This window comes from Prinia subflava, assembly GCF_021018805.1.
Source record: "Prinia subflava isolate CZ2003 ecotype Zambia chromosome W unlocalized genomic scaffold, Cam_Psub_1.2 scaffold_33_NEW, whole genome shotgun sequence".
NCBI classification, from domain to species: Eukaryota; Metazoa; Chordata; class Aves; order Passeriformes; family Cisticolidae; genus Prinia; species Prinia subflava.
The window spans coordinates 3166366-3194033 of record NW_026960610.1 but is presented as its reverse complement, the minus strand read 5'-3'; the positions used below and the strand labels follow the sequence as shown (position 1 = coordinate 3194033).

Genomic DNA, 27668 nt, shown 5'->3' with positions numbered 1-27668 from the left:
AACTGGTTGATTTTATCAATTTCAATAATTTATGACTTGGCAGGTGATAAGCAATCTGCCCTGAAAATTTGCAGCACGTTTTGCCAAGGAGCACTGTAAGCTGTTAACAAAGCTCCATTAAAAGTCTTCCTGCTATATTGAAAGAACAATTTTTTAAGGATCGGCTGCCATTAATCACAAACACTATTGAAGGCATTTGATTACCAAATGAGCGATCAATTCAAACCACATGAGTGCTGGTTTGTTTTGGGATTTTTTTGATGCAAAAGCATGTGAAGATGTGCGCCAGGGCCGAAATGACAGACCTTGGCCATGCTATGGATGAGAAGACTTAGAATGGCAGCTGCTGATGACCAAGTCTTGAATTTCTACTTTGAATCTCCAAAGCACTTTCAGATGTTTTGGAAATCTGTGTATTTGCACTTATACTTTTTTCCTGTTGCAGGAAGTGTGGTAAAAATACCAGAGTGAGCTGTATGGGTTTTACAGCTTGTATATATTTTGATGGGACAGAGAGACACATTGCAGGATGTGGAGGATTGAACTTTTACTGTTAGCCTCGCTCAGATAACACACGGAATTGGAATTTGGGAGAGCAGCAACAGCAGAGAAAAATCTCTGCGCTTTGTTTATTACTTCCTATTATATTGTCATGGGTTAGCACTGGCGAGAGGTTAATGCACCCATGAGTGTATGTTTTTCCTAATGAGCTACTGTGAGATGTGGTCAAGAACGGAGCAGAGCAGGCCTAAAACTTGAAAACAGAGAACAAAACTTTATTACATTACATAGGAACAGAAATAGAAAGGAAAACTACAAACACACACACAAACAGAAATGAAAACTTCCCAGAACATTTCTTCTCCTCCCCCAATTTCCACCCCCTACATGTTACCCTCCATAGACCAAAACCTTGGGTTTTAAATCAAACAGTCACCACTCAAAAAAACTCATCTTCAATTCAGCAAGGGAGAGAGGAGTCTCTCTTGCACTACAGACTGCTCCTCAGAAAACACAGGTCCACCCCTTATGGGTTTCCATGTCACCCGTGGCACCGCCCGGAGAAGTCTGCTAGGGTGGCACTCTCTTTTCTATGTCCAGTGCTCTCACCACTGTCCATGGGCCAAAGCTTCATATAGGGCTCTTTTAGGGATGCTTGCATGCCGAGCTCTCCCCATCTTTCCCCTGGGGCCGAGGGTTCCAAGAGCAGGTCTCCCCTGAGGGCAGAGGGCGCCACCACACCCTCCCCCTCTCTTCTCTGTTTGCTCCACTCTTCAAGTGCCAGTCACTGTAGCAAAAGCAGAGGCAGCTGTATCCACCCAAATGCAGTTTATGTTCAAAGGAGACTTGAGTTCAGTCTATGGCTAACATTATGCAAGAAAAGGCCAGCACCGTGACAAGCTCAGAAGCCACTCCTCTTCAATCTCTGTCCATCTAAGGTTCTTTTCAATCGTGCTTTATCATCTCGGTCCCAAGCTGTTTCTCTTTCTCTTCTGAAACCACTAGACATGAGAATCAATGTCTGGGAAAAAGTTTCCTTCTGCCAAGAAAGGGTTAACAGTTCCTGGCTCCCGGCAGGGTTCCGGACTCGGCACCTCTTTACACAGCCAGGAACTTCTCCTCTCCCCTCCCCCTGCTCTTTCTTCGCTGCTGGCTGCTGCCAATGTTCGAAACTCTGAAGCAGCAGTCTCTCTCCTTGCGGGACGGGGGGACAGGGGGGACGGGGGACAGACGGGGGGACAGAAGGCACCTCCAAAGTTCTCCACCCCTCCATCCTGGATGGGGCTGGCCCAGCTCCAGTCCCGTTCTCTCTCTTTCCCCCCCGGGACCCCAGGCCTACCTCAGCCCAGCCACATGGTCCCCCTCCACCACCCGGCTTGGGCAGGGGAGGAGGGAAAAGATGCTCCTCTCCTGAAAGCGGAGCCAGAAAAGAGGAAGTCCCTCTGGGAGGCCTGGCTTTTAACCCCTTGTGTCCTTGGAGGCCTGCCCAACCCCTCAGTGGCCACTAATAGTGCCAACATTCAAACCTGACCAATGATTGGTTTAACCACAGTCTCTTGAAAAAACTCACTTCCCCTCAAACCAGGACATAGATACTTTTAGAAAGGTGACCATGGATTGGAGGGTGGTATTCCCACCTCTCAACCACATTGGTCAAGGAGACTGTCACACAACCTCTCCTCTCTTTGGAGAGGAATGGGAAAACAATGGTAATGTTTACAATTCACAATCTCCTGTTTGCATTATTGAGCTTGAGAAGGTGCACACTTCTACTTTAATATGAAAGCTCAGAAAACTAAGAGAATCTCATGGTGACATCTCACCCTTTAAACTGTTATAAAAAAGAAAAAAAAAAAGAAAAATGAACAATCGTACAAATGGAAAAAAGAGAGAAAAAAAACCTGTACAGAGTTCACCAACCTTCATTTTGGTCATGGTGTGAAGGTTGCTTGTTGGCCTGATTCTGCCTTTGCCGTGCAGGGTTTCACCCTGAATCCCCTTGCAGTAACCTGCTCAAAGTACCCCAAGCATGTTCTACAATGGTTCGACCAGACAACCTTCATTTTCCAAATTTCTGTATGATGCAAAGGCAGGAGCATTCCAAGAAAAAAAAAAATCACTCAAATCAAAGTTCTGTCCCAATCCACACCCCCAAACCGAGTGCACATTCCCTCATAAAGGTCACAGTGGCTACAGTAACATAAAACTGAACCATCGCAAACAGTTCCTCTGAGTCCACGATTAACACAACCTGCTGGCTCACACAACATCACGCTGTTCCACCCAATCCTGCAACAGGCAGCTCCGATGGATCCAAAGCCACTATGGAGGCCATACAGGAAAGGAGAGGATGGCCAAATCCATGTCCATGTCAATCAGATCTCGAAGAGGCATCTCTGATGGGGTGGCACCAGGGTAGCACAGAGTACACAAGGTTTCAGGATCAGACAGGATCACAGTCCAGTGCACTTGAGGCAGCTCAGCAGACTTGAAGAGGCTGCCTTCACGACACCGATCCTCGAACCTGAGGACAGAAAACTTAAAAAACACAAATTGAGCAATTTGAATTTTCTCGAGGAATGCGACATGGGAGGTAGGTGTGGAACCCTTTGCACAAGTGTGCACTTTACAAGAGTCCAAAATGACCATTGCTTCTGTGGTGACATCAACACCTCATGAACTGCAGATTCTGGCTGCAAACCAGCCAAACAAACTTGCTCTTGATCCAGGGCTCAGGGAACTGTTTGGTTCCCCAGACGTCTTCGGCGCCTTCTCCGCTTCCAATTTTTCAGGCTTGGTAAAGGCCGGCCATCAACATGAACCACTGCTGTACATATGTTTGCAGCATGATCTGGCTTGCCACACCGTGCGCAGAAAAACAAGGGAGTCACTTTCTGTGCCTCCTTTCCCTGTTTTCCACTGGCCTGAACATTTGCCTGTGTCTGCTGCTCACTCTTCAGCCCCTTTTTGGATGGCTGTGGGGCAGCAGGCAGGGCAGACACCTTAAGGTCAGAGGTGTCCACATCTGCTCATGTCTGGATCATGTCCAGCACATTAGAAGTCTCAGGAAGGCTTCCAAGGAGCCTCCAGCAAGCAGCATTGGCAAAATTGTTCTAGAAAAATTATTTTCAAAGTGTCATCCTCAACTTGCTTCTCCAAAGAATGCATCAGATGCCTTGCAAATTGAACAAAGGTCTCGTCTAGCCTCTGGACTATACCCAATAAGTCCTGCTTTAGAGAAGAGGATAACATCCTTTTCACCAGTGCTGCTATGCCTATTTCTCGGCAGCGATCCAGCACATTCTGAGAAAAGCCAAACTGCACGTCAGGGTAACTATATTCCCCTCTCCCGGTAAGCAGATCGGCTCTGTTCCCAAACAAGGGATCTTGTTGAGACAATTGACTATTTTGTACAGCCACTTCTACAGCCAGCCATTCCCAATAGTCTTCAAAGACAGAAACCTGAACAGGTCCAAACAACGCCAAAGCCAGGCATCTAATTTCATGTGGAAGGATCAAATCTGCAAATTTAACACTGATCAATTGTATGACATCAGAAAAACCAAGATCACACTTAGCATCGTCCCTTCGGAAGGGAGACAGATCTGCCCAGGACAGGGCAGCAAGGCCGTGAGGCTGTGAAACCACACCCATAGCTCTCGGGATGGGCTGGAGCACAGCTGCACATTCAGACAGCAGCTCCACAACAGCACCGGCCAGACTGGACTTCGGTGCAGGGCCAGAAAATGCGTGCTGATCCAGGGCATCTGACAGATTCAGCCTCATCCCCCCCCCCACAGCCGGCTTGGGCCAGATGAGGGAGTGGGGGAGAGGCAGAACCGCCTCTCCGCTCAGCCCCTGCTCAGTGCACGTGCAGGTCCCAGCCGAGGGAGAGGGGTGTGGCAAATCCACTGGGGCACCGAGCCCCGGCTCTGTTTGGGGGGGCCCGGGACCACGCAGGCATGTCCCGGCCGGGGGGGGGTGGCGGCGGCACGGCTGCAGCGCCTGCTCTCAGCTCAGCCTGCAAGTGTTGGCTGGGGGAGGGGGGCGGCGGCACCAGGGCAGCTGCGGCACCCAGCCCACTCTCGACAGTCTGTGCGGGGAGGGGGCAGACCGCGGGGTTGCCCTGATGCCGTGCACCTGGGGTGGGATGGCCCCGCTCCCGCTGGGCTGCTCTGATGCAGCCCGCGTGGGGTGGGGGCCAGGGCGGCACTGCTTTAGCAGGGGCCGGGCAAGCCGGCGGGTCAGCAGAGACCGCCCCCCGGCTGGCACCTCCGCCAATGGCACAGGCGCAGGAGGCGCCTCTGCCCCCACTCCAGAGCTGGGGGGGGGGTGCCGCCGGCATCCAGTGCCTGAGCAGCAGGCTCTGCAGACCCCAGGTCTTTCCCGGGGACCTGGGCGCCCTGCCTCCACAGCTCACTGGCCACCCTGTCACACGCTGCCCCAGCAAAGGGACCTGAAAAAACTCCACACCCTTCCCAAAATTCGCGCTGGCTACTCACAACACCTGACATGGGGGTGCAGACCTCTTGTGATGGCTCAAACTCCTCTTCAGAGATCATCGTCCAGAAGGACAGAGCTGGCAGGGGAGCCCGCTCTGCTGTCTCTCTTGATCCCAACTCCAGAATGGGAATCTTGGCCAATCTCTCAAAGAAGTAGAAAGACTGTTCCCCAAGATCCCAAGAGCATGCCCACATTGGGATCTCCATCAAGGAAGGACGCAACGAGGCTTTTTCCTAAAGTCTCCCACGGGGTGATTGAGAGAGCCTTTTGAGCACTATAAAAAATTCCGCGTGTTTTTCCCCAGGAATACAGTTCTCTCACGTGTCCACTGGGTAGCTTGGCTTCACGGGACATCAAAAATGATCGGAGAAGTTCCATCAGGAGTTGATCTTCCAACAAAATCGTGGGTTTCATGATTGCAGCAGTGGAAAACAGTTTTTGGGGGTTTTTTTCTTCTTTTTTGTTTTTTTTTCTTGTCCCACAGCTTGCAATTTTACCATGTGGGCACCAGATGTGGATGTTAGCCACGCTCAAGTAACACACAGAGTTGGAATTTGGGAGAGCAGCAACAGCAGAGAAAAATCTCTGCCCTTTGTTTATTACTTCCTATTATATACTTTTAGAAAGGTGACCATGGATTGGAGGGTGGTATTCCCACCTCTCAACCACATTGGTCAAGGAGACTGTCACACAACCTCTCCTCTCTTTGGAGAGGAATGGGAAAACAATGGTAATGTTTACAATTCACAATCTCCTGTTTGCATTAACGAGCGTGAGAAGGTGCACATTTCTACTTTAATATGAAAGCTCAGAAAACTAGGAGAATCTCATGGTGACATTGGACCATTGTTCACCCAATTGGCCCATGATACCTGTAGGATGTTAACCTGAATTAATGACGAAAACAGTAATATCAATGGAGATTTGCTTGATGGACCTGATTCCAAAGATCTGTGTGGTTTCAATCACCACAAAATAAAACCACAGCATCTGGTAACATCAAGGCACACCAAAGGCACGTGAGATATTACATGGCAATTTTACATCCTTTTAGGAAAATAAGGAAAAATAATTTCTGCTTTAGAGTCCAAGTAATTGAAAGTCAGGAAAAATCCCTCAGTGCCAAGATGTTGATCTTTGGCATCACTGGATGTCTTCTTGAATCCCAGAATAGGGAAAAACTTGAAGATTAGTGGAAACACAGTACCATGATGCTGACACAGGGCTTTTGTTGTCAGATTGTCTGTATAATTTCCAGACACATGGTTGTCTTTTTTGCAGTCACTGTTCTCTTGTTGTTCTAGCCACAAAGGCTATGCAATGTGTCCCTTTTCATTCCTCGAAGATGATGGGTTTCTGATATGACTGCTTAAACCTGATGATGAGAAAACAGAGGCATATCTTCTCCTTAAATTGACATGATTAGTCAGACTTTACTATTGTTAGTAAATCAAAATTTTTGATTTGATAATTCATTTCCAAAATTCCTAATATAAATATTACATCGTTCAAATTTATGTGTTGTCCATAAATTCCATGCCCAAAGCTGCAAAGAGCTGAACAATTGAAAGAATGAGGAATTCTGGGAAATCATGTCCAGACTAATGATCCAAAAAAACCATTCCAAAAAATTCAGCTGCCATACTTATGGGTACAATTGTTGAGTCAAATAACTCGTATGTAATTTTTTGCAGAAACATCTGGGTATGTTGGCAAAGTTTTCCATTCCAGGAAGAGCTCAAGTCTTGGCCAGGGCCTAAGCTCTGCCTGTAAGAGAAAAGTTCCTAGGAATCTTGGGGTAATAATAATCAAACCCTCTAATGGCTGGTTCCCCCTGAAATTCTGTCAGAATAAGGATGCTTTAGTGTGAGCCTGACATTGGTCTGAATTTAGGCTTCAGGCTCTGCCAGTGTCTGTGTAAAAGGCAGACGAGCAACTTTCTCATGTTAGCCTGATAAATCTAAAGGAGGAATTCAAACAAACATTGGGAAGTGAGAAACCATCTGCAGGTGGTGTTTTTCCAACATGTTTACTGGAAAGAAATATTTATTAAAGGGTGTAGACGCTGAATAACCAATCATGTTCTTTGTACCGAACTACTCTATAAAAGTAGAATTTAGAAGAATAAAGTTTGCTCTCATTTTTACCATCATGGAGAGTCGTGTTATTTCTGTGCCGTCCGAAAACCATAACAATGTGAAAAATATGGGATGTTAATTCATGTTCTTATAGGTTATGACATATTAAAACTATGAAAATCACTGTATATATGTGTTATATGAGAATATAAGTTTCAGTCTGCCTTGAAAATTTGTTAAAACAGAAAGCAGGCACCACCCTGGAATTTAACATTCAGAAAGGAGACAAAGGATTTATGGGAAACCATGCCATCTCCTCAGCATTGGGAGAAGACCCATTGTGGGAAATATGGTTATTTAATTCATGTTCTATAAATAATTATAGATTGGGAACTGTAATATATATTGTATAAAGGTATGTGTGTCTGCTCAACCCGCACGTTTCACGAACTTCTGTAAAGCACCTCTCCTGATCTTCCGGGTCCTAAAAATAGAAGGTGAGAACACGAGGCACTGATGACTTACCCCTGCCTACGTGCAGCTAAACTCATCGGGACTTTCATCGATCAAATGCTACGTGCCAACAAGGACTTGCAACGATCAAATGCTACATGCCAGCAAGGACTTGCACCGATCAAATGCTACGTGCCAACAGGATCATCACACTCTTCTACGACAGTTACTCAAAGCAAGGACTAACTCTGGACATTAGCATTTGAATGTGCCCGGGGACCCTTTCGGGATTTAGTGTAAACAAAGTTAATGGCCGATGATTAGAGAAACAATGGGAGAAAGGTTGCCGAGGGGGAAGTTAAGGGTATTTAAGTTGGGCCTTAGGTGGGCAAAGGCGTGAACCCGGTTAGATACACCGACTGCCAGGTCCTGTGTCTCTGGGGTCACCCTTGGCTCAACTTTTCCCGGGAGAACTTCTGTCAAGTAAGTTTCGCTGTTCGTGGGGTTCGTATTGTTTTGTTTTTATTGTTTAAAATTGTTATAATTTGATTCTAAATTTTGTGATTTGGATGTTAATAAACCAAATTATTGAATTTGGCAATAAATTTGTCCTGGCATTTATAACACCCATTAAGATAAGCTATCAGTCTTCTCCTCCCTGGATGGCAGAGTCGTCAGATCATTATCTTCAGCCAACACCCTCATTCGAACATCGAATATCGGAACACCACCATTAGAGGACCATCATCATCCACATCTCCAGAGATGAACTTTTACCATTCATAAACCTGGGCGTCAATACACTCATGAGAAACCAGAAATTGACACCTCACCGGAGAGAAGGAACTCTTTTCAGATAAGCCAGAGACAACTATGAATTTGAATAACTAGCTTTGACACCAAGGGACTATGAGGAAATTTTTGCCAGGGGCGGAATAAAGTGTATAAAAACTAAGCCCCAAACAAGGCCAATTTGTGAACCTAAGGGGGACTGCAGTTGGCCAGGTACTGCGTCCCGGTTCACCCTTGACATTTTCCTGGGTAAAAATAGTCAAGTTTCTCGGCTGTGGGTGGTTTTGCCGAAATTCTGGAATTTGATCTGTTTGTTAATAAACATAATAAATATAATTTTAATTGGAATATTGTATTGGCATTTATAACAACAACACTTTAGATTCAGCAAACTGTTGACATGGTTCTGTGACTGGAACTGAGAGCTCCATTCCAATTCTTCAGAGCAGAGGAAGCGTTCTACAAAGCTCAGATAACACTTCTCTGAAATCTGAAAAATACTTAAAAATAAAAATCATGTGTATGGAAAGAAGAAGCCAGCTATAAAACAATAACTTATCAACAATATCATATCAGTAGTAACTATCTTATAAAGCTGAGGCAACACTTAAACCAATTTGTGTTATCTGCAAAAGTTGAAACAAAGGTTGCATTTCCCCTTCACAAACAGGCAATTAAACTTTAAACTCTGTTAAGTAGTGATGCCCTAGGAAGAAAAGGAAAGGGGGGTGGGGCAGCGGGGGCAAGCCGCTCTTCCCCTTGGTGGAGCCGCTCCTAGGACCGGTGTGTTATGAACTAATTAAAAACTGCCCGTGGTTGCTGCTGTGGTCCTGGGAGGGGGTTGGGCTATCCCTGTCCTAGCCCCATAGCAGACAGCTGAGACAGCCACACCAACCCCCCAGAGGAAAATGCGGAGCACCCATTAGCATATTAAAAGAGCTCTGAGCACTCAGAATGCAACCCCTCCTCCTTCCAATTTGTGCCATCACCCTGCCTTTTAGAAAAATGGGAGTTTTCCTTTTTGCAGAGAACCCCATAGCTGGGGTGAGGCTGCTGTCCCTCAAAAGCAGCTGACCCCCTCCCGGCTAGAGGTACTTCCCACACCCCAGCAAGTCTGAGGATGGAGGGAAGCTGCCCCGAAGGGGGGCAGGGCTGTGGCATTCTCCTACCTCATTAAAATGTGAAAAGAAGCGGCTCCTGTCTAAATGGCCCTGTCATTGTTCGCTGTAACTACCTTTCTCAGCAGGGATATCGTATGCTGCGACCAGGACAAATGCATACACATTTGTATATGCAAATAAAACTGACCCTGTGAATCCTGGGAGAGTTTTATAGAGGAACTGCACCCCAAGATGAGAAGCTAGATGCATCAGAGGAGAATTAGAGGGTGCCCTGGCCAAGGAAGGAGTGGATGCATCCCCTGGCCTGGTTTGAAGATTCACCATGACCTATGAGGAGTCTTAATGGAATGGGAACCAGCCAGCTTAAGCAACAGAGACAGAGAATGGGAAACTCTCAAGGTTTTTCCCTAAGGGTAAAGAGCTGACTCTGCACTCCAGTGGCAGACCCCTCACTGCTCTGCCTTCTGGTGGTTGACCAGAGAGAGCTTCTAGCTATTCCTATGGGAACAAGGACTCGGCATCTTACTGTTTGCAGTGGAATGATGAACTGGGACAGCACCTGCTCCTCCAGATGGCTGCAGCAGTGTGGAAAACTCCGATTGGACTCTGCAGTCCTGCTGATGACTTTAATAATGAGCTGATCACTTTAATAAAGAGCTGAATATTAATAAAGGCATATGCCCTGTTCTTTTCAGGCGGAGCTGCACACATCCCCCCACAGTGCTGTGTGGTAACACCACAGCGCTGGCTCCTGCCATACTGCAGGGGGGAGGGAGGGGGCAGACGAAACTCGAGGCCATCGTCTCCCTCTGAAAGAAAGGAATGTAAACAAAGGTGTCTTTCTTCCTCAAGCAGAATGGGCTGGTGGCTTCCTTCCACTTCTCCCCAGGGAGCGGCAGGGGCTGCACCGAATTTACATGCCTAGCTCTGTCACTGTTTTCTCCGCTGGCATAGCAGTGGACCTGCCTGTGGCCCAGCAGGGGGAATGGCAGAGGAACTGGGAACGGAAAAGGAGTGTCCAGCCCCCGCCATCCTGCAGCCGCCGCTGGAGGTGGGGAAGCCTAGACCCTGAAACCCAAGCCGCTGTCCCTCAACCCCCTCGCCTGGCCTGCCACCCTGCCCCCTGCTGCTTCCAGGAGGGGGGGGGGGTGGCGGGGGCCACATTAGGACCACATGGCCGGCCCTGCCCCCCCGCCATCCATTGGCACCACACGGGGAGAGTGGGGAGGGGGCACAGAGACAGGAAAGGAGAGAGGCTTCAGCCACCTCTGCCTCCGCTGCAACCGAAGCGGGGGGGAGCCTCCACCGACAGCGCTGCGCAGGGCCCTGGGAGTGACGAGGAGGAAGTCACAGAGAGAGAGGAAGGAGAGACATTTCAGCCCCAGCCTCGCAGCGCAGCAGCCATGGACAGTGGCGGTGGTGGAAGCCTCACAGACCCGCACAGCCCCTCCCGGTTCCATCCGCCACAGCCTCTCAGGGCTGCATTTCCATCTCTCCCACTGCCAAACTCCCACGGAGGGAAAAAACAAAGAGAAAACACAGCAAACAACCCCTAGGAATCACACGGGGCAATTTTTAAAACAGACATAGGAAAAGTTAAAAAGCATAAAACACACATAAGGTGAACTTTTCACCCCGAAACCCACAGGGGTACCTAAGGGAGGGTGTAGTGGGACCACGGGGAGAAATCTCTGTTACAGGATATTTTGTCCCACTTCCTCTCAACTTTGGGGCCATGGTGTTAGGTGCAAAGCTTCATCGAGTGAGGATGGGCTGGCCTGCACTGCCTGCCTGCTCTCCTGAGGGGAAAACTGAAGCACGCAGAGCCGTTCAGGGTCCTGTGTCTTCAGAGGTCCGGGAGAGCTGGAAGTGCCAGGGCAGGGGAAGACAGCAACGGCAAACACTGAGGGCAGTGATGAGCCCAATTGGCGGCACTCTGAGTACCGTCCTAGCCGGCAGGGAGGGCGGCTTGCAGATGCTTGCTTTGACCCCGCGGATAGAAACGAAGGAGCTGGGATGTAATAAATATAGTGGGTTAATTCGTGTTTTTAGGGATTATAGCATGTTGTACTCATGGTTTGGTAAAAATAAAACAAAGTGTAACCTAAATTCCAGCCAGCCATGGAATTAAGAAATTCCTAGGCCTACACCACCCAGTAGCCACCATTCAGGGGGACACAATAAGATGCCAGGAACTGGAGATTATGAGATTGGCATCAGAAAGAAAGACACATTAAGATAAGAAATGAGTTGTCCTCCCGTGGGCAGCAGAGCCATCAGAGCATCATCATCGCCCGCATCTCTGGAGAAGAACGCCTTTCCATTCACAGACCTCGGTTTCCATTCACCCACAGGAAGCCCGAAATTGGCACCTCTCCCTACCAGAGGAAAATCTTTTCAGCAGACCAACGACGACTGAATTCGAATAACCAGTCCCGGGAACAAAGAGACTGTGGGGAAATCTTGTGCCGGGGCAAAATAAAGTGTATAAAACCTAAGCCCCAAACAAGGCAAATTTGTGCACTTTTGCAGGGGCTGCAGTGCGCTAGAGGCTGCATCCCCATTCACCCTTTGACGATCCCGGATCATCGTCAACGTAACTCCACTGGGGGTTTTTACGGAAATTCTGTAATTTGATTTTTCAATAAACCAAATCATATTTTCAATTGGAATATTGGATTGGCATTTATAACATGGGGGGAGCGAGGGAAGCTGTTGGCAGCAGAGGATTCCAGCTGCTGATTGATCAGTGAGGGAAAACCTTTGGCTGTCGGCAGCGGAGGATTCCAGCTGCCAATTGGTCAGTGTTATAAATGACATGGGATAATTCGTGTTATAAGGTTATATATGTATAAAAAAATAAATGTAACAAGCAGTTACAGCTTTGCAGTGGGAAACAGGCAAGTCCAGGCTTGTAGAGATTGCCTTTCAGAATGAACAAAGACTGTGGCAGGGAGGAGCTGGAGAGCGAGAAGCACTGCCATTAACAATAAGAAAGGAAGGTAGACCGATTCTTTCTGGGCATGGAGGACTTTTAACTGCCCAGCCATCAAGAGATACCGATCTCGGCAGCAGACTCCCTATTCAGACACTCTGAATAGCTAAAATTATTATTCATCTCTCCCTGGGAAAATCTAATTTGCAGCCAGGATGACCTACCAAAAACCCAAAGTTATTATTCATGTTTCCCTGAAGAGCCTATTCAGAAGACGAGGCGGGAGAATAGAACAAAGACCTTTGGGGGCTGTGGGCAAAATAAAGTGTATTTAAGGGGGACCCCAAGATGGGTTTTCCTTTTGTGAACAGGGGAGGGTCACAGTGCGAGGCTGTGGCTACTGTTCACCCAGTGTCGATCCTGGGTTATCGACACTGCACTTTCGATTGCTGGTTTGACCAAAATTTTTGATCTGTAATTCTTTAATTAATAATAATTAAAAAATTAATTAAAATTGGCTCATATTTATAACAGTCAGTGAGAGAAAACTTTCACATAAGGCACAATCTGTCCTCTCAAAAGAGAGTCTGGTTCCCCATTTCAGGAACCTTTGCCTGATGGCCCGCAGAACTGCTGTTTAGTGATCGCAGTGATCTGTCCTAGCATCCAGACTCTAGCTTTGCCAGGTGCCGTCCTAGGCCCGCTCTACTTGGTAGGGTCGTTCGTCCCCTTGGTCAAAGGGACCAGCCTTCTTCAGAAAGGCGCGGGAGATATGTCGCTCACCTCTCTGGAGGAAAAGCAGGTGGATCTTCTTGTACAGTCTAAGCTGTGATGAACAATCGTGGCTGCATCAACAGTCGGGTCCAGCATATGTCATTATTGTATTAAGGACAGCATGGGAATAACGACATGACTCTCAAGCTTATTAGCAAGTGAGAGCCATCTTTATTCTCCCAATTCTCTTTTATAGACAGTTCCAAAAGAATAAAGTTTCATTGGTTTAGCAAACCAACACAAGACCATCATTGGACAGTTAGGAAAACCCCTCTCAACTGTTTCTTGCAAGTAAACAAGTCAGACAAACACCACCTGCAAAGGTTGTTTTCTCTCTCCAAGGACTGTTTGAATTCCTCCTCTCAATTTCTCAGGCCACTTTCTCAGGCCTGTGTCAGAGAGTTATGTGACTTAGTTTCACACAGACACTGTGCTGCTGCCTGATTGCTCCCATTCAGCATCCACATGTGCCAAGCATTTGCCCCACTCTGAGGAAAATGGATCATCACAGGGGTTGGGCTCTGCTGCTTTGAGCATCTGCATGGAGTGTTGCCTTCAGCTAGAAGGCAGGAGACCTGGTTTTCAGGAAACAGCACGGCAGCTTGTCCTCACCAGAGCCACTCAGGCCATAGACAAGCACTGACACCAATGTGGTGGAAAAGGTCAAATGGCGTTTATTACCTTACAACGTGAAGTTAAATAGTCAAGGGGTTTCACTACGTCATAAGGGGACGGTGGGTCTAGGTAGGATTAGTAAAGGAGTGGAAAACTACTGGAGTTAGGAGGGGTTACATACCACGGAGGGGTTATTTGCTTATCTCTGGGGATGAGGAGGGGGAAGGGTCCCGCTGTCTTTCCGTTACATCTCGATATTTTCCGCGGCGCCAGTCCTTATCTACCACAATGGAGCTCGCATGGACTCCAGGGAAGAGTGGTCCCTTAGCATCTCCATCAGCTTTAGACTAAGATTCATTTGAAAGTACAGGTACTATCATGGAATGTAATTTTGCTTACAAGCATGAATGAAACTCATCAGTTTTGGTTATTATTTCAAGTGGTTTGGTTTTTGCTTGCTTAATGGTCCATAACTATTGTCTCTGCCTCCAAAGAGACAAAGCTGTTGCTCTGTTCTCAGCCACAGCTATTTATGTCTTGTAATAACACTCCTCAAGATACGAGGAAGAGTATGAAACCAATAGTTTAAAATTAGGACAAAGACACAACCTTTGAGTCCTTTCTGCTCAAAAGCTGTCACTAACATTAACACCTCACTTTTGTTTTCTCTGCTGGATTGCTCCCCTGCAATCCCTCAGCCAAGATGGTCTTTATTTCTGTTTATTTGAGCTTAATTCAGAGCAAAAGGAGTCCATGTCTTTGGGGATATCTGTCCCACTTTGAGCACTAGACAGTGCTGACACCTCTAAGAGCCCACTGATAACAAACCATTTAGGAGCCTCTAAATGTTGGGGAAAGCAGAGCTGCCGCAGCTGATCCTGACGATAAGAGAGGAACTCAGGAGACATTTTCAGGGTTGTGAGCAGATCCCAGCAGGAGGCAGGAACTCTTGCAGTTTATTTACAAAAAGAAACTTATATACACCTTCTATGATGTCCATCCATTGGAGGACCAAAGTCCCACCTTTCAATTCCACTGGCCAAACTGTCTATTACCTTTATTCCACCCATCTAGAAATATGTAAACAAAGAGAGACAGTTAGCTAAACACAGCCAGTGTTTACATTAACAGGCGTGAGAAAGGCTGCATATTCTCCTTCAATATGAACACTTGGCATACAGGAAAAAGCTCATGGCAACACAGAGCCAGCACCTGTCAGGTCACACCCAGCTCTGCCTATATTGCAGTTCTCCCTGTGTGGCCACTATGGGTTGGACATATCCTAGCCTCCTGGCCAGTCCCCCTTTGCTGCGGAGGGATCCCCAAGGGAGCAAAGGAAGAAGAGGCTGGTGGAAATCCAGACACATCTGAGCACTTGGCAGGTACTTACTGTGCCTTTTGAAATATTTCCTCTAACTTTGAAGTCACAGCTTGTCTTTTCAGGAGTTTGTTGAGATACTGTTTTTCTCCCCCTTGGATGTTTTTCCCTTAACAATTCCCTAAGGAGAATTGGCTAACAAAAATAAATACTTAGTAATTCTTTGGAAATCAGATGTGGATGCGATTCTCTTAAACCTCCACTGCCAAAATACTGGTATTTGTGGCATATATAGAGTTCTTTGTACCCTCTTATATTTAGATGATTTTCTAATTGTTTGCCTTGCTATTAGCCTGTCTGCAAAGGATTCACAAACATTAGTGGTCCCACTCCTTCACAAAAAAAATCTGTCCTAAAAATGACTTGTAACCAGATGTGCCACAGTATGTTACACATTGTGCTTTTTTTATCCCTCCCTGTTTTCATCAGTGATTAAAGCTTTCATGTAACCCAGCACTTTGAAAGGGCTTCTGCTGTTCCACACCTGTTATAAATGCCAATCCAATTCCAATTAGTAAAATAGAATTTTATTAATTAAGGAATTACAAGACAAAATTTTAGGCAAAACCAACAATCGGAAGCACAGTGCCGATGCCCGGGATTGACACTGAGTGAACCTCAGTTATGGCCTCTATCGCACCGTAATCCCCTCGTTCACAAATTGGCTCCTTTCGGGGTCCTTGTTTTATACAGTTTATTTGGCTGTCGGCAGAGGATTTCCCCACAGTTCTTTGTCTTTGGGGTGTTTTTTTCAAATTCATCTCTGCCATCCGGTCTGCTGAACGGGGTTTCCCCATGAAAAGATGGGTGTTAATTTCTTTCCTCCATTGTATGAATAGGATGCGAAGTCCTGAATGAAAGGCTTCCCCCTGATGGTATCTTCGGTGATGTTTGGGCGTTTCACAGTTCTGCTGCCCCTGGAGGACTGATTTCGATCTTGATTTGCCTTTTATTTTGATGTCAGTAGTGGGCTCCCGATTCCCGGCAAGGCATTGTCCTTTTCTGAATAGCAGCTCATGGGTGTTGCTCGTCCTGAGATTAGTTGGTTTCGTGCCCGACCTGCTTGTATTTTATTTTACAGAACATATTTACATTCTACATACACCAAAACCATGAATTAATATACCATATTTATTACAACACCGCAGCTCAGTGCTCCATCCCATGTTCATCTCTCCCTGATTGCAGGGAGATGCTTCCCCAGATGCTCTGGGAGACAGAGCTGTCCTTTGAACACAGCCGCCACCCCTTCAGTGGGTTTTGTTTTGAGAGGTGTCTCCTCTGGATAGGGATGAGCTGTCTGGAGTGGTCTTCCAGGTCCCTCTGGGCCCAAAGGAAGACAGTTCAGGCCAGGAGATATAGGAGGATGTTCCCAGCCCTCCCTTGCTTTGTGCCTGCTTGCCAGTTGTGCCCCCAACATCACTTACTGGCCAAACAGCTCTGCAACTGCTGGGAGAGTGAACCTCACATCTTCCCCTTCCTCTTTTTCCTATGTGAAAAATGAGGTTCACTTTCTTGGTAAAATTTAAAATGTTTAATAAAAAAATAAAACAATTAGGAGACAGAAAAACAACATAGATAACGGCCGGGTGCTTGACATTCAGCCAAGAGCACACCTTACCATCTCAGAAACTTTTCTTTAAATGCACCAGCATTTTGCATATTTATAGACACCCATGTGTTATTCAAACATTCCTTTGAGTTTAGATGCTTGGTCCCAACCTCCAACCTGCCCCCATTCCATCATGCAGATTAACATTTTTATTTCTTCTTATGGCTCCATTCTGTAGTCCCACTCCCTGATAACAGAGGATCAATAAATTCTTCCTTTAGGATTCTGGGGTCTGTCACCTTTATCTTCATCCACATATGATAAGAATGTGGGTAATTTCCTGATTATCTTTTACCATTCTTTGAGTTAGCTACATGAACAAAAAAGCATTCTACATACTTGTCTTGGTTTGAAAGACATATCTGCTAGGAAGGGGCAGGACCTCCTTAGAGATGGAGAATTCAAATCTCCTCTCTCTAAATTATTCCAATTAAAAAAAAAATTAAAGGAGCTTTCAGACAGAGGTATGGGGGTAGGAATAACAGTTCTTTACTAGTATATATGACAAAACGACAAACAAACAACAACTATAGCATCAATAATAAACAGAACCAAGAACTTTGAGGGCTTTCTTTTACAAAAGCCCAGAGCAGTTTGATCTCGGCGCCCCTGCAGGGCTCCGAGAGGCCGAACTGGAAGGAAGGAAAGTCCCGGACCGGTGGATGAGATGAGGAGCTCTGCGCTGGCAGCTGGAGTGGCAGGGGTGTCCCGGCAGGGCTGGGCAGTGCAGGGCTACAGAGTAGCAGGGGAACCTCAAAGCTCTGAAGAAGCAGCGGCGGTGGGGGGAGGCTGGAGAAAGCGAGCTCAGGATTTCCGGGTACACAGCAGATGACGATAGATTTCCCAGGACGAGACAGAGGCAGAGGGCAGCCTGACCATCCTCCTCGGCACTGAGAGCAAGAGTGCCTCCCCCTCCCCCAGATCTGTCTTTTTGCCTTTCCCAAAGCTCATCATCTCTCCCCTCTGAGGGACACTCCCAGGGACTCATAAACAATAGGTGTAGCCTCGTGCTGCCATATCTCTCAAGTACTCTTTTTGTTCTGACTAAGTAGTCATCAAGGCTTCTTGGAAACTTATGGGAAAAAATTCTGTGAGAAGAAAAAAAAACAAATCTAACCCTCAACAACCCCAAAGGTTTCCATCTTGGATAAATAATAAATGGAAAAGCCAGCTTCATATCTTCCCCTTGAAGACTGGAAGAAGCTGTGTTCAAATGAATTAAATCTGCTTGCTCTCTTTTGGTGATGAACTTGAGGCTGATGAAAGTGAACTATTTTTAGTGCTAGTTAGAGGCACAAGTGAATGGCTGGCAAAGCATGGAGTGCACTTCCCTGCCCTGCCAGTGCATCCAGCCAGGACTGCACTACCCAGGCAAAAAGGACGCCAAGAGCCTTGATGCCATGCTCCACCTTGCCTCCTTTTATTTAGAGTATGCTCTGCAATTCCTGTTTCACAAGGAGAGGCTCCTTCCAGCTCAGACCCCCCTTGGGTAGGTGAGTTCCTGCCTTTCTTAGCCAGTGCCAGGGGATACATTGCTGTGTTCAGCATTGGGGTGCTGGCATGTGAGCCCCACGGTTCTACTCCTGAGGCAACACTGCTTTTCTGCCTTGGAGCAGCTCAGTGGGAAATGCCCCAGGTATAGCTACCTGTGCTGTGAGGTAACACTGTGACAGCAGTGCCACAGACTGGAGAAGGAGGAGGAATCTTCTACCTTTGTTTCAGGGCTGCTAATAGTAGCACAAGCACCTAAATTGGCTTCTGCTGCTCATCCTGCACCTCGCACCATGGGACGGGGGAGATGTTGGTACTGGATTGTCGCTGTTTGCCACGCTGAAATGACCACACAGACACTTGGAACTTGAAAGACGAGCAGGGGCAGGAAAAGTCCTGATTTGTTTATTTCATCCTATTATATACTTTTAGAAAGGTGACCATGGATTGGAGGGTGGAATTCCCACCTCTCAACCACATTGGTCAAAAGGACTGTCAACCAACACCCTCTTTTCATTGAGAAGAATGCAAAAACAATTACAATGTTTACAAAAACCAATCTCTTGTTTACATGAACAGAGTGTGAGAAGTGAGAACTTCTACTTTAATATGAACGCTCAAAAAAATAAGAAAACTCATGGTGACACTGGATGAGCTTCTGTTTCCTCCAAGTGCTCTGAGGGCTGCTGCTGCTTTCAGATTTACTTACTGTAATGTGTCCTTTACTGTGGTCATTTGTCTTGTTCTTTAAAGGCTACAGTCTGACATTTGGTCTTTACTGAATTGCACATTGCTTGTGAGCATAAAGGTCTTGTCTGCTTAAATAAAGTTTTATCCAAGATGCTATTTACAAGTTTCTCCAAAATGATAATATTTGCTTTCCTGCAAGCTAGAAGGGTACATCACCCTTCCTGCTGGATAGCACAGCAAACTGCAGGTGATCAGTGTCCAGATGGTGTTTCTGAGCCCTCAGAGAGTCTTTCTGGTGGCTGATGTCCTGGGGAGCTGCCCCCTGCACATCCAGCTGTGTCTCCTCCAGTAAGGATCTGGCTCCTTTTTTTCAAAGTTTATACTAACAGTTACTCATTGGGCTTTTTACACTCAGATATCTCTTAAACTGTTTTCTTCTGTTCCTTGATATATTTATTTGTGCTGCATGCATGGAGCTTTTCTGTCCAGTATATAGACTCAAAGCAGAATTGTGCAAGTCTTTCTTTATGGCCTTGGTAGAGTCAGCTGCTCATTTGGCTGTTGTAGAAACAAATGAGACTTTTAAATCTGCAAGACAGGAAGATCCTGTCTTGTGTTTGCAAGCACTGAGGAAGCAGGACCCTACTGGAGGTGGTGGCCCCAATGGCCAGAGGGAGCTGCGAGTGTGAAACAGGGTCCCTGCCTACAGCAGCTGCAGATCCAGGCCAGCAAAGACAGGCTTATCTGCCTAATAGCACAGCAGGAACATTGCTCCATAGGCTGCAGCAGTGCCAAGTCTCCTGGTGCCAGCATCACCCTGTGAGCACTGTGCCAGGGAGGAACAGGTTTCCATGGCTTTGAAAACTGCCTTCCAAACCAGATATTCAGACAAAGCTCCAGCAGCCTATGTGCCAAATGCTTGGGGGCCTCATGTTGCTTTGGCTGTGGAGGAAACAGGACTGCAGGGGTCTAGCAGCAGACATCCCTCTGCCTGCAGAGTGACCCTTGCATTCACACATGCTCGATCCCCTGCAGCAGTGCCATGCGCTGTGGAAACGCCCAAACTCCAGTGGCAGGAGGGGGAGATGAGCTATGGGCACAGCACCCAATACCAGACACACTCCTGCCCCTGCTACCCAGGATCTGCTCTGCCCCAGCACCAAGGAAGGGGGGATCTGTTTCCATTGCACAAAACTGCATGTTTCCCCACAGCATTATGCTTGTCCAAGTCATTCCCCCAGAAGCAATAGTGCTTTTCTGTTATACCAGAATGCCCTTCCACTGCTGTCTGAGGAAGGGGGTAGTGAACTGTTTGGTCTGCTTTAAGAAACAGTGAGGGGAGATAAGCACCAGACAGCAACCTAAGCAACACAGCAAGCTCTTCCCACTAGACACTGACCTGCACTAGACCTCTGCTTTGTGCGATGAATCAGTGTCCTTACCAGAGATATTGTAAAACATGATTTCCTTAATTCCACGGTATTCAGGATACAGAGCTAAACTCCCAGGACCTAATCTATTTAAATTGCCCTGTGATATATATTCAAGAAAACAGAGGTACACTCATAAGAGATAATCTATTTAAAATTGAATTTGCCTCTCAGCCTTTGTGAAATATCTGTGCAGGAGAGCCTGGGGGCTTTGTGCATTTTTCAATTAGGAAAGAGACCAGTCAAGTCAACCAGGCACAGGGCAGATCTCAGCTTGCTTTATTGCAGACATGCTATATCCAGTATTTCAACTAGTACCCAAGAACCAAACTGTTGGAAAGGAGCTGGAGAAAGCCACCAGTCTTATTTCTTGCAAAGGAGATCAAAACAACCCCTGAGAATTGCTGCAAAGACAAGCAAGTGGAAACGTCCCAAGGGAGTGAGCATGCTTAAGCTCATCTCTCATGCAGAGGCAAATAAATGGCTTTAAATTGATTCCTTTGGCAATCCCTGAATGGAGACACAGAATCACAGAATGCTTTGAGTTGGAAGGTGAAAAGAACAGGCCATATGCCTTTATTAATAGTCAGGTCTTTATTAAAGTGATCAGCTCATTATTAAAATCATCAGCAGGATTGCAAAGTCTGATTGGAGTTTTCCACGCTGCTGCAGCCATCTGAAGGAGCAGGTGCTGTCCCAGTGGATGCTGAGTCCTTGTTCCCATAGAAACAGCTGGCAGTTCTCTCTGGTCAACCATCAGAAGGCAGAGCAGTGGCAGTCCGCTCTTTGCCCTCAGGGAAAAGTTTCAAGAGTTTCCCATTCTCTGTCTCAGTCAGCTCAGCTGGCCAGTTCCCATTCCATTCAGGCTCCTCACAGGTCATGGCCAATCTTCAAACCGGGCCAGGGGGTGCATCCACTCCCCGCTCAGCCAGGGCACTATCCAATTCTCTTCTGACGAATCCAGCTTCCTGTCCCGGGGTGCAGTTTCCCCCAAAAAACCTCCCAGGATCCACGGGGGCAGCCCTATCTGCATATACAAATGCATATGCATTTGTCCTGGTCGTAGCCGAGGTTACTCTTGCTAAATGAGGTCGTTACAAAGGACAATAGGGCTATCTAGGTGTGGGCAGCTTCTTTTCACATTTCAATTAGGTAGGGAAAAGTTGCCAGGCAACTTTCCTTCAGGGCAGCTCTCCCTTCTCAGATTGGCTGGGGTGTGGGGGGTGTTACTCTAGCCAGGAGAGGGTCAGTTGTGGGGTGGTTTTTTTTTTTTGTTTTGTTTTGTTTTTTTGTTGTTTTTTTTTTTTTGTTGTTGTTGTTGTTGTTGTTTTTTGTTTTTTTTCTTTCGTTCCTAACAGAAGGGACCTTAAGGACCATCGAGTTCCAGTCTGCCTGCCATGGGCAGCTCCCACAAGACCAGGTTGCTCAAAGGTCCATCCAAATTTGCCTTGAACACTTCCAGGGATGGGGCATAATTAATTTTCCCCTAAGGATGGCTTTAGCTGTTGGATACAGTGGCAAGACATGGCGCCTTTCCCCTTGGAGTATCAAACCTGTGTCGACGCAGGGGAAGTAGTGGCCCCAAAGCCTCCAGCGCGATTTGATACCGGGGCTTCACTGTGCGGCTCAGTTGAGGGGAGTTAGGCTCTGTGGAGTCCCCTGCATCCGCTGTGCATCACTCTGCGGGCACCCCAGGGCAACGCACATCCTGCGGAGCCCCTCGCTGCCCGGTGCCACCGGTCCAGAACCCATCGCTGCCGGCTGCGCACGGCGAGGCTCCAGCGCCACCCTCTGGGGACCCAGCTGCAGCCGCGCAGTCCCGGCTACTCTCCCGACCCCGCTTCCCCCCTGCCTGCAGGGCCTTTGCTTCCCTCTTCAGCGCCCTTCAGGGCTGTTTTGGGATTCAGCCCGTGCGGAGCATCAGGGGCCGGGGATGGGGCTCAGTGTGGGATGCGGCTGTGGCTTCCCGGCAGAGCTGGGGATTGAGCCACTGCATCTTTGTGCTGCCTTTTCAGCTGTGGAAAGAGGATATTTATTGGTCATTTCAGAGCCAAATGTTTAAAAAAAAGATGCATTTAAAAGATTCTTAAATCTCCCTCTCTCGGTTAAGAATCTCAACCTTTGGTTTGATCTTTTCACATAAAATGAGTTTGTTGGGGGTTTTTTTCTGTTCATTTCCTGATCAGCTCCATCCAGCTCAGGACAATCATCTCCAGGAGGAAGAACAAGAGGACACTGCTGTAGAGGAAACCTTGAAGAAGTGAGATATTCTGTAGCACAGGCCTGCCCAAGTGCTGCCTCATACCAATAGATGTTCTGACAACAAATTCCTGTGTAAGTTTAGTAACATGTTGCGTATGTGAGTACTTCATGTATGCTTATAAAGGACTCCTCTTGTTATTTATTGTCCCTTTCAGGATTATCTGAGGAAGGAAATGGGAAATTGTACTCACTGGCTGTCACGATCCAAGCAGGAATCGTGATAGGTTCGTGTGATCTCAGAGTGCAAAAAGTACTCGAGGGGACAATAGTTTAATCATACAACAAATGCACCTTTATTGAGTGCCAACAACACTTGCGATAGAGGGAGTGAGAAAGGAAAAATAGGATACAGAGCGAGGAAAGGGGGGGCAGGGGGATATAGCTACCAACGGCAGAGGCGTCCTCGTGGCGTGGCGTCTGGCCAATGGATCCGTCTTCTGTCCGTGGAGAGATCTCAAAGTGTGAGTCACAGGGGGAAGCTTTTATAGTCATTTCAGAAGCGGGGGGCACCTGGCCAACACAGGCAAAAGCGGGGGGCACCTGGCCAAGGCGGGCAGAAGCGGGAGGGAGCACCCGAAAGTCATTGTGAGGAGCCCCGTTGCTCTGGGAACCAGGTGCAACTGTTTAGATCGAGCAGGTCTGGGACAAGCAGGTCTGGGCCCGGTTGCAGGTAAGCACAGGCTGTCCAGCCGTCCATTGTCTTCGTACAAGTTCCCATGGGAGCCAGCTCCGGTCCAGTAGTCACACCTGCAGTGCAATGCTTGGTACACACACACACCATGGGTTAGGCCTGAGCCCCTTGCACACAGTCCCTTCCTTGACAGAGGACCTTGACGAAGGTCGTGAGGCAAAACCAGGGACCCTCGGGCCCCGACTCTCACACTGGCATGTCATGGAGCTGGCTGAGAGGCTGAGGAGGAAATGAAGCAGAAGCCAGCCGAGAACAGCACCTTGCTGTCAAATGCCGCAGGGTGGTTTTGGTGCATGTGAGGAGCAAGGCAGCTTTGACTCAGCATTCCTTGGGTGAAAGTTTAAAATCAAATCAGCACAGTAGTGAGCATTTTTGCTGCTTCCTCCCATACGCACCAACTCCTGACCATACACAAGCTTGGATGGAGGATCCCACTGCAAGGTGAAGATGGTGAAAGGCTCCTGGTTGCCCCAGATCAACAGTGACAAATGTGCCATGTTCTCCCCAAAATTCAGAAGTGATGTGTTTCTCCCCACTCTCATGAAGGTCACTGGAGTTCTGCATGCTGGGACACAGAGAAAGGAAGGTCAAACATGTTGCCTTCATGCTGAAGAGGGTATTTCCCTCCTGTACTAAATATGGAAGAAGACATAAGTACCCCTCTTGTTTTTCCTGGGGTCATGTCACTGTGAGCCTCGCCAGAAAGACACACGGAGTCCGGAGTTTGGGGAGATCAGAGCAGCAGGGGAGAAATCCTCCTGCTTTGTTTATTACTTCCTATTATATACTTCTAGCAAGATGACCATGGATTGGAGAGTGGGCATTCCCACCTCTCACCACATTGGTCAAGGGGACTGTCACACAGTCTTGTCTGCCCCAGCAAGGAATGTGAAAACAATGGCTATGTTTATAGAACACAGCTGGTGTTTACATGAAAGGAGTGTGAGAAGGTGCAAACCTACTTTAATATGAACGCTCAGCAACTAGTAAAATCTCATGGTGACAGGGTCATCTGAGGCATAGAAAATTCTACAGGAGGCTGTTCCTTCGTCTCCACTCCTGAATGCTTCCCTCCCACTGTTGGCAGAGCCAGAGCTGGTAGAATGGTCAGGACTGGCCTTGAACACCCTACTGCTCCCACAGAACACGCACCTGAGTGGGTGCCCAGCCTCTGGGCAGCCTCTGTGCAGGGGACTTGATGGACAGTCACAAAGAGGTATTTGTGTTGGGTTTCTTTCCCTAACCAAATGAACATTTGCCAGAACTCTGACCCTGCAGAGCATTGGCAGGGCAGTGATTGTTGTGATGCCTTGGGAAGGCTGACCTGGAACAGAGACTGAACAGAGCTAAAGTAGATATTTATTGAGAGGCCTTTAAGGTCACACCTTGGGCAGGACAAGAGCCTGACCAGGGCTACACCCAAGGTGGACTTAAAATGGTCACAAAATGGATGACCGGTCATGAGGTCTTACACTTTTATAAGTTTTGGTCCATTTGCATATTGGGTTTCATTGTCCAGCTGCAGCTTTGGGTTGTGAAGTCTCATCCTTGCTTTCCTTCTTCAGTCCTTGTTTGTGCTTTTGGGCCTGAAAGTTGTACTCGTCCTTGGTCTTCATCAGAAAAGGGATTTGTTTTCTCTACCTACTCTGTGAAGAAAACTTACTAACACTTAATATGAGACTCAGAACTACACCCCTAGGCAGCACAGAATCTGAAAAACATGAAAGCTAAAACTTAAGGCATCAGTTGTGGGTATGAGCTCCTCAATCACTTAGAGCAAGAAAGAGAGAGGTGATTGCACAGCTTTTGCTGCTTTGCTGCAAGCCTTGGCCAGTGCCACCAAATCAAGCACTGCAGGCTATCTGGGATGAAAACATCAGATCCACACAGGGTCCAGGCATCATCCCCTGGATGCACCCCAGCCCTAAGCCATCAGAGCCCAGGGCTTTAGCAGGAGCTGCTTCCTTCCAGAACACTGGATCTGAAATAAGTTACATTTCCTTCATTGTGTCTTGGCTTGAGCTTCTAAAAGTACAAACTGTTTCTGTTTTCCTGGTGTTAGTCATGCACACAGATTGGGAGCTTAACCAGTAATTCTGGCTTTGCTGCTACTATAAAACATTCACACTGGCTTCTTCTAAACCAAGAGCAGAAACCTTCAATTTCATTCCACTAGAGGAGTTTAATCTAGGACTATGATATTTCAAATAGTAATACATATTTCCCACTCTCAAAATTAAACCAAGAGAAGGAAAAATGTTGTATATAAGGGACTAAAAAGATTTTATTTACGGCCAGTAAAAGCTCTAAATTTAGAACAAAGATCTAAACCAAGTCCTTATAGTATCTCCTTCTGCCTGTTAGGCTGCATAGTCTAGGGACTTCTGTTCAAAACTTAATGTCCAAGATTTTCATTTCTCCTTAGTTTGAATTTTTGGCTGATAAGGGGCAGAAAAGTATAAAATAATGAAAATTTCCCCAAGATGGGAAAACCATTTCTGCAGGATGCTGGTACTACTCTGCAACACACAGATGTTCCTCATCTGCAGGGGTTCAGTGCAGCTCCCTTTTTTGTCTTTATCTTCTGGTAGCTATAAGTTCTCTCTTGGTGTTCAGTGGGGCTGTGAATTCCCTCAGGTAGGGTGTTTCTCACTGCCCCATGCTGGTGCAGATGCTGGCCTAGAGCTTGGCAGTGCTGTACTGCAGTATGTGAAGCGCTCCATGGCTTGGCTCTCTTGAATAACTGTGTCACTAAGAAATACATTCAGTTTTAAATTCTTTAACATTGCTGCTTTCTGTGTCTCCATAGATGGTTGTTTATTACCCACAGCCAGAGGTGGTTTTGCTCCTCAGCACAATAAATCAGGCTCTTTTTAGTAAAGCCTCGAGAATTCCTGGAGTGGTTTCAGCTCCACCAGAACCACAGTGTGACTCAACATAGTGAACAGAAAACCAGTCTTTCCCAATAAGCTCCTGTTTCTACACAGAAGTTATTGCTGTATATGGGTTGGTTTCTTTTTCATAGTTGTTGGTCCTGGGGATCTTCAGCCTCTGGATTAACATTGGAGCAAGGCATAGTGAAATATCCCCCCTACTGCCTCCCAAAGTTCCTATGCTAGCTCAGATCCTAGAAGGCTTTGGAGGAATATTTCAGGGACAGGGCAAAGGATTCCAAAAGAGGCTCTAAGCCCCAGATGTAGTTCAAGGTGTTTATTCCAAGTGGTTTCCAGAGAGGAAAGAGAGCGAGTGCGGAAGAAGAGGGCCTTATCTAGGCTTCTGCTAAGGAAAGATAATTGGAATACAGCCAATAGGGTCAGAAAGGGGAGAAAGGGTTAAACTATGTGGTTACAGTGGTTACAGGCTCTAGGGGTCTCGGGGTGGGGGGGGGGGGAGGGAGAAACCATTCCCCAGGGAAATGCAACATCTCCTCCTTTTTTCTTTAATGAGGTTACAAGAAAAACATTAGGTTCATTTTGACACGGAGTATGGGTTTTCCCACCACTTATGATTGGTAGGGAAATCCGACTCCTTTAGGTTTGCCAACTCTGTGACTGACTTCTGAGTGTCCTGGGGTGACAGGACATTTTCATGCTTTGTATCCCAAATCGTGGGGTTTTTTTTCCTGTTCCCATGTTCCCAGTTTGTTTTGTCTATAGCTGAGTCCCTCCCCCGGCTGCTTGCTTTTGGCTTGCTTGCTGCTAGCTTTAGGCTGCTTTTGCTGGCTTTGCTCTCTTGCTTTCTGCTTTTTGCTTGCTTTTTGCCATTTTTCTGCTTTTGTGTTTCCCCTTCTTTCCTTCCTCCCTTCCCTGAAGACATCGGACCTGCTTCGGGCCCTGATTCGGGAACATCAAGGGAAAACCCCCTGGAGTCTGCACCTGAGAGAAGCTTTGGCACCCTCCCCAGCAGAGACTGCTCACCCTCTCTTGGACTGGTGAAAACATTTGTTGTAATCTCGGACTGTTTTTCTTGTGTTGGGGAGTGGGTTTTTTGTTGTTTCTTAATAAACAAGTTTTTTCCACTTTTCCTCTGAGGAAGTTCCTCCCGAACCCGGTGGTGGGGGAGGGAGTTGTGGGAATTTTCCCCTAAATTTGTCCTAAACTAGGACAAACATTTTTGGTGGCCTGTACGGGGGGGCGATCATACAAAGTGGAAAAAACTTTATTCTAATAATATTTTGGTTTCTGTTGTTTTGTGGGCATATTGGTATGTCTCTTTTTGAAGGTATAATGTCATTTGGAGTGAAAGCCTGCCTCTATTTCTGGTCATTAGGGTTCTTCGAAGTTTTAATACCTTTTTGGTCATTAGGTTTATTCTCTTATCCAGCAATAGCTCCGATATTGTC

General features: G+C 47.0%; 1 long non-coding RNA gene across 1 annotated transcript; it reads right to left on the bottom strand.

The window, feature by feature from the left end:
* Nucleotides 1-22904: 22904 nt before the first annotated feature.
* LOC134565086 (uncharacterized) lies at nt 22905-23505 on the bottom strand. Its single transcript, XR_010083766.1, has 2 exons — nt 23176-23505; nt 22905-23145 (listed from the first exon to the last, which is right to left on the bottom strand). It is a non-coding gene; the product is annotated as an uncharacterized LOC134565086 (long non-coding RNA).
* Between the last annotated feature and the right edge of the window lie 4163 nt (nt 23506-27668).